Below are 7,822 nucleotides of genomic sequence, written 5' to 3' on the forward strand. Positions count from 1 at the left end.
GTCTCTCCTCTCCTCCAGCTGTTTGCAATGGGAGGGGGCAGGACGGGGCAGAGCTAGGCTCACGCCCCTTGTCCATAGCCAGCAATGGGAGAGGGCTGAGCTTAGCTCTGCCCTCGTCCCACCCTCTCCCATTGCAAAGAGACGGAGGGGAGGAGAGAAGGGTAAGGGAGTTTAGCAGCCATACTGCTCAACTCCCTCCCACCTCCCTTCTTCAGCCGCTGTCATTGGATCCCATAGGAGCCCATGCAGCGGCCGACGTATTCCAGCCAGGCAGATAGTTCCAGGACTATCTTTCGCGCCCGGAGCTATATTTGCCGGACGGGCGATTTTTATGTCGCGGGAATCGCCTGTGTGATCTGATGCATTGGCATCCAATGCATCAGATCGTAGCGTAGATTGGCCAACCTGGGTTCACACGGGACTGATTTGCCGCAGAATTTCTGTGCAATCGTAGGCCCAAGACCAAGCAGCAAAGTGGTGAGATTTGCAGAAATCTCGTCCACACGTTGCAGACAGTCCGTTGCGGTCAAGCTGCATTGAAACTGACATGCTGCGCGGAATTTAAATCTGCAGCATGTCTACTGCGTCGCCGTTTCCGCTGTGGGCTCTCTTTTCTCGGAATACAGGCGCACAAGCTGCTTTTCTACTGTGAAAATCTTGTGGAATTTCCGTGCGGTCCCGTTGCAGACATTCCGTGGGATTTACGCCCCGTGTGAACGCAGCCTAAAGTTGCCTGTACGCATTGCGACTAAATTTGGTAGCTGCTAATTGCCATGCTTCACCTGTCCCTGTAGTGCTTACAAGTCATTAATTGTTCTATTGCTCAGATTTTTATGGGAGAAGGGTTTGGTTAAGACTTTGCAAAAATGTTTTTAAAAGATTAAATCGTATCTTTTTTTTTAGTCCCACCAGGCAATTTAAACTTACAATACACAGCAGTACTCCTGTATTGCTGCATACTATACTTTCAATGGTAGTAAAGCGGTTGGATAAATTAAATGGCAGGCAACCCATTAGCATCTGCCGATGGTTCCCCTTTTTCCCAGCTAATGGCTTACATACTGCGCCATCTAAGTGGTTAAACAGCTGCGCTTGGAATTAGTTGTGATTTAAAACTGCCGGCACCCGCCGGATGCATAGCGGGCTTAGCTTCCAGATCTCTGTGATGAAGCCTTGTAAGGGGTTTTCTGAGCAGCGCCGGCTGTCAGTGCCAGGGTCGGAGCGGAAGCAACTACTCAGACCACTGTGTAGTGGCCGGCGATGTAATTTCAATTAGACCACAGTCTGCAATTACAAGTATTGGCCTCCGCTCCAACCCCCTGCTGGAGACTCACACAGTCAGTGGTCTGCGTTGGTGTGCCATAGCTTCACGCTTCCTTCTCCTCCCGCCTGTGCCAAATGCAGGAAGGAGGAGGGAGCGAACCGCAAGTGCAATGCAGTGAGCATATACAGTGAGAGGTGTGTGAAGAGAGCGGACATTACTAATAGAGATGAGCGAGCCTACTCGGCCACGCCCCTTTTTCGCCCGAGTACCGCGATTTTCGAGTACTTCCGTACTCGGGAGAAAAGATTCGGGGGGGGGGGGGGGGGCGCCGTGGGTGAGTGGGGGGTTGAAGCGGGGAGAAAAGGGAGAGGGCTCCCCCCCTGTTCCCCACTGCTACCCCCGCGCCGCCACGCCTCCCCCCGAATCTTTTCACCCGAGTACTGGTGTACTCGAAAATCGCGGTGCTCGATCGAGTAATTACTCGAAACGAGTAGGTTCGCTCATCTCTAATTACTATCCTTACCCACCTCCTTAACTCTGCAAAGCCCAAGAGGGGCGTGCGGCGCTCTATCGGGACACGCTAAGAAGCTGCACAGCCAGTTGAGAAAGAAGCATTCATAGCAGTTTCTGGAGTAAATTACACATAAATCTGTCGGTCTCGGGTAGCCACACCCCCTCCCAAACACCGCCCACTTTTCACAGAAAAACGTGTCAAAGTTGCAAAGTTCTTGCCCAAGCTGTGCTTGCACCAAGATTTGTAACTTTTCTACACCAATATTCTGGCGTAAAGACCAGCAATCCACTGGAGTTGCGATATACCGCCGTGGTGGCTGCCGCAGGGGAACATTATTTCACTGCGATTTTCTGTGATTAACCTATCATTATGAAATATAACCCCTACCCTGAAAATAAGCCATGCCTGCATAAACAAAAGAAACAATACATCATCTATCAGACGCTGCAGCTCCAACACTTTCCTGTAGTCTTCAGCCAGCCCTTCCTGGATTAAAGGTTTAAATTCCCTGCCTCCAGGAAGCGCCAGCTCTGATTGGTTCTCGAGTGCTGTGGCTCAGCCAATCAGAGCCAGCACTCAATCCGCCAATCAGAGCCATCAATGGGCTGCCTGAAGACTACAAAAAAGTGTGTCGGAGCTGCAGAGGAGACGCGCGTCGGAGCTGACAGCGCCTGATAGGTGATGTTTTTGGGGAGTTTTTTTATGCACTACGGTGTATTTTAGGGCTTTTACACTAGGTTTTCCTCCTGTAAAAGTTGCATTACAGCACAGAGGAAGGGTCCATATAGAAACATGGGGTACAAAAAACACCGCAAACCGCTGCTGTACAGAGCATACCGTGATTTTGTATTCTCAAAGTAGCAGCCTACAAAACATCTCTAATGTGAAGGAACCTATAGCAAAGCATGGGCTCACATACATGTGATTTGTAGCGCTGTCACATCGCGAGAAAGTCATGCGATTGTTGCCCGTGTGGGAGTGGCTATAGAGCGAGGGCCCTTTTATAGGGGGAGACTGTCGGAGTGATTCGTCCCAGCAATGATCGCGCCTGTGCTTTACACGGAAACAACGATCTCCCAGTGACTGGAGGCGGAGCGGGTCGGGGATCGTTCCAGACGCCTCCGTTCACAGTAAACAGGAAGTCGCTCATAAATGACTGACTGCCTGTTCTCCCTGCCGCATCGTCATTTTTTTATGCTTACATGATCCGAACGACCAAAATTATCGTTCTTCGTTCAGATTCCTGCGATCCACAGAGAACGCGAGTGATTATCATTTAGTGTAAAAGGAGCCCAGATCACCGCTCAACGTGGGAATGTGCAGAATGTACGACGGCCATGTTTGGTATCTCTAGTTGGGCGGTGTTTGCTGTCCAATTACTTCCACATGTATTTTGATCAAATCAATAGCAGATCTTGGAAGTTCTTTTGGAATGTTCTCTCGCTTTGGCAGTCCAAATCTGTTCTGGAATATACTGAACCACCACAGGCCACGTGTACTATATGGCGGGGCGCGTCAGTACGGGTGCGGGCTACCCCTTGTCCCCATCCTCGCAGGTGGTGATGTGCAGATGCCGGACGGAGCCAAGGGCCACTGCTGGCAGCCAATAACGTCTACGTGCCAATATGATTCAACGGTAATGATCGTTAATGGAAAGCTAGGCGGTATTCACGCCGGCGATATTCCTGTGCGCCTTCTGTTCAATCACAAGGTTGATAGGACTTGCGCAGGAGAAGAAAAGTACCAAAATACAGCAGAAAATGCTGCGTTCCAGCGCAGGTCCGCGAGGCCCCAACGAAATCAATGGGAATGTTGTACCGCGATTAGCCTCACAAAGTGCATGTGTGTCGCCGTAGGGTGCATTCACGCGACCCCATTTGCGCATCTTTTTGTGCACGTAAAATACGTGTGCGCGAAAAACAAGGTAGAACCCAGTACGTGATTGGATTCGTCGTGTTTTGGGTGCGCAGGGCAGGGGGTGGGGGAGAAAGGACAGCGACTCCCACAGAAGTCTATGGGAAGAGCGCAAATACGCAAGGGGATGTGTGAAACACTGCGCAAAACATCACATATGGGCCTCATTTTTAATCCGCAGAAAAGGTGTGTCATACGTGTAAACTAGGATTGCGCACGCAAAATGTACAGTCCTATACATAGATACACGCGCAAATCAACCTAATCAGCCTCATTCATGTGTAAATACGGTGCGCTGAGGCGATCGTTTTGGGGCATCGCTCGTGTGAAGCCGCCCTCATGTTCATTCACACGGTCAGGGAGTCACTTTGGGCAAAACTATCGCTTTACGATTTTCTGCTTATTAGCTTTATTCTGCTTAATTGCAGTTTTTTTGCGCATTTACACACGCCTGTTGATTTTATTAGGCTTCCACGGTCCGTGAAAACATTCATTAAGATAGAGCGGGCCATGTATTTTTTCCACGCCATTAAATCAGTCTTACCGTATATACCGGCGTATAAGGCGACGGGGCGTATAAGACGACCCCCCCAACTGTCACCTTATACGCCGGTATACAGTGGAGAAAAAAAAAAAAAAAATTTATTACTCACCTCCCACGGCGTTCTGTCGCGCTCCGGCAGGATGTCGCTCGCTCCGGCAGGCTGTCGCTCGCTCCTCGTCCCCGCCGCAGCATAGCTTTCTGAATGCGGGGCTTGAAATCCCCGCTTCCAGAAAGCTAATACACACGCCGGCAGCCATGACATCATTGAATGGCTGTGATTGGCTAAAGCACACGTGGCTTCAGCCAATCACACTATTCAATGACATCATTGAATGGGTGTGATTGCTAACACGTGCGCCTTCAGCCAATCACAGCCATTCAATGATGTCATGGCTGCCGGCGTGTGTACTAGCTTTCTGGAAGCGGGGATTTCAAGCCCCGCATTCAGAAAGCTATGCTGCGGCGGGGACGAGGAGCGAGCGACAGCCTGCCGGAGCGAGCGACATCCTGCCGGAGCAGGTGAGTAATAAATTTTTTTTTTTTTTACACTTTTTTTTTTTTTGTATTACCGGCGCATAAGACGACCCCCGACTGCAGAGCAGATTTTTCGGGGTTCAAAAGTCGTCTTATACGCCGGTATATACGGTATTTTTTTATTTTTTTTTTCCCTTTATACAATTTTTATGCGTTTATATAATTTTCTCAGATTTTTATCTGTTTTGCATCCGACTTTTGTGCGTGAAAAAGAAATAAATTGCGCATAAATGTCCAGACTCTCTTTTTATGGTCACCATGGTTACAGGTGTTAAAAACGGATCGCAAATGCATCAGATGCATGAAAACTGGGGTTTTGTTTGTTTTTTTTTTTAATTGCACTCTTAGACACCATGTCCATGGGCACGCGCACTCCAAGTGCCAGCCAGAGTGCCACGCACACGCACAGTGCTTTTTTTAATCTCCCGCTTTCCTGCACGTCCGTAGTGTCAGCTGTGGCTGTGTTGTGGATCGGACGGCTCCCATTGACTTCAATGGAAACTGTCTGAGCGGGAATCCACAGAAAACGGGAGCATGCTGCGGTTTGTGTTCCGCGCGGCGGGATAACATGACATCCGCGGGCATTACCTGCAGATGCCCAATAATTGTCTACCGGCTGATTGAACTGCGGATCGTCCGCACAGGTGACCCACGTGGATTCCTTGTGGACACGAGGCCTTAGACCGAATTTGAAGTGCAGAACTCGCAATCGTTATCCACGCGTACGATCCGCGGTATTCCGCAAACATTAAATAAATAGAACATTCACATACCGCTCACAGGGGCGGACAGTGAGCGCGATTTCCATTTTTGTGTGGATTCCACATGGACGGCTTCCATTGAAGTCAACGTAAGCCGTCCGACCCGCGGCCCGTCCGTAATTCACATTGTGGATATTTTTGAGCAAAAATATCTACACTATAAGCCGCGCTGCCATTTTTTTTGCTCGGACCGTTCATCCCAATAATAAATAAAATTCACCGAATGTGCAACTAAAAATTGAATGGGAATTTATTTTTTTAATTACCGGTGTGACTAGAACCGTAGGGCGGCGATGCGGTCGTTAATGATTCTCCAGTCTGTGGCTGCTGCCCCAGATGTGTGCCGGCTCCTGCTGATGCCACTGACTGCCCCCCTCCGGCCGGCGTCGTCACCTACCTCCGGGCTGGCGGCGCCCGCTCCTGTCTTCCTGTGACTGAGTCACATCCCTTCTGCCAGGCCGGCGGACTAGAGAGAACGGAGCAGCTGACGGTCGGCCATCCCCGGCCGCTCCCGCCGTGTCCCTGTGACTCTGCCCTGTCAGGACACCGGCCGCTGACCAATGCTCGCCGGGCGCTCGGGCACGTGTGTGACGTCAGCCGTGCGGAGCGCGCATGCGCGGCTTGTCTCTGGAAGCGCAGTCACATGACCGATGCGTCACGCAGTGTGCGGCGGGGAGGCGGAGTGGCTTTCGTCATGGCGGCTGTCTCACCCGGCTGTCTGTGCTCTGCGGCGTTCTTCATTGATAGCGTGTCAGTGCGCTGATTTGCTGGCGGACAACACAGCCCGGTGTACTCGCGGCCGGCAGTGCTGTAACCTCTGTAGCGGAGGCCTCGTTCACATGTGGTTTCCATCTGTTTCCGCTGCTCTGCTCCATTCTCAGATTTGGCCCCCGTTGGGCTGAGCGGACCACCATTGACTATAATGAGGGCTTCTCAGCGGAACGCCATAAAGCAGCATGCTGCGCTATTTTATATCAGCTGTTCCGCCTCGGAGACGCTGATGTGAACGGCGCCATTGTTAGGCTTGTGAATCCGCCATTTCGGAGAGCAACAAGAATAACGAATTTCGCCTCCTTTGTAACCATTTCACAGTTTCCCTACTAAAGGGGCTTTCAGACGGAACGATTATGGTCCTAACGAGCGAAAGTGAACAATAATTAGTTCGCTGTAAAGTGCGCTGCCGACGACGGATGATAATCGTTCACTTGTCATTTGCAGTTCATATTATGCAGCGTAACCACCATGGTGGCTCGTTCGCTCATCGCTCGGTGTAAACGGCGCTCGTTCAATCCTCATTCGCTTATACAGAGCTGAACGATTCGTGTTTGAGCGATGTAACGATGCATTTACCTGAACGGGCAGCAACAGTGCAAATGACGTCATTCTCTCGTTCAAATGAGAATCCTCTCGTCTTAAAGGCCCCCTAAGACCTTGTACAGACTCGGGGGTAAAGGAGTTGGCATTGGGGGCCACGGACATTAGTAGGGTCCTCATAGGCGGCTTCTGCGATAGTTATATGTGCAAGAGATGCCTCATCTGGTTTACCACACATTTTGCAGCAAGTAAGGGCCGGCCACACTGTCGTCTGCACCACCCGTGTCACGGACTGAGTGAAGGAGTGTCTCCCGGTCTGTCCGCGGGTCTCCAGACCTGAACTCAGAGCATCACACACGTTTCCGGTGCTCTGTGTTGGGGTCCGAAGATCTGCGGTAAGGCCAGGAGGCACTGCTGCACCCCATATGTGACACGGATGGTGCAGACGACAGTGTGGCCGGCCCTCAGAATGAAGCACCACAGGACCACCCTGTGGCACAATAAAAGTAGGGGCACAAGTAGCGTAAAAACTCTGGATTTGCCCCCAGAAAATCAGCTGTGTTTACCAGCACATACAATATGGTTGTGCTTTCAAGCAATCTCATCCACTGCAGAAAAAAAATAGGCAGTGAATTGATCTCCAGTGGGGATTTTAACCCCTTAAAGCCCATGTACACGCAAAGATAATCTTTCATATGGCTGAAAGATTTTGCAATCTATTTTCATAAAGTGTTAAAGGCCATTAGCACTTTATCATCTTCATTTGTATGTGAAACGGCCTCCAGAAGCTGTTTGCAGAGCCTAGCCTGTGATTAATCACACACCCAGCTGTGCAAACAGCTGCATTGTTCTGTTTACAGCTGCTGGCAGATTACAATGATATCTGCCGCCTGCCGTGGAGATAACAGCCTGTGGTCTACTGACAGATAAATGTGTTTGCTTTACCCCTCAGTAGATGAACAATGGATTTAAAGTTC

At 50.4% G+C, this 7,822-nt stretch overlaps 1 protein-coding gene across 2 annotated transcripts in view; it reads right to left on the reverse strand.

The window, feature by feature from the left end:
- The window catches only part of CCSER2 (coiled-coil serine rich protein 2), a 137,923-nt gene extending 131,809 nt beyond the window's left edge, over positions 1–6,114 (reverse strand). For both annotated transcript variants that reach the window (XM_066600465.1, XM_066600467.1), the window contains exon 1: positions 5,929–6,114. The gene's annotated coding sequence lies outside the window, so the exon portion shown is untranslated. The remainder of the gene's footprint in view (positions 1–5,928) is intronic.
- Between the last annotated feature and the right edge of the window lie 1,708 nt (positions 6,115–7,822).

This window comes from Eleutherodactylus coqui, chromosome 4, assembly GCF_035609145.1.
Source record: "Eleutherodactylus coqui strain aEleCoq1 chromosome 4, aEleCoq1.hap1, whole genome shotgun sequence".
Taxonomy (NCBI): domain Eukaryota; kingdom Metazoa; phylum Chordata; class Amphibia; order Anura; family Eleutherodactylidae; genus Eleutherodactylus; species Eleutherodactylus coqui.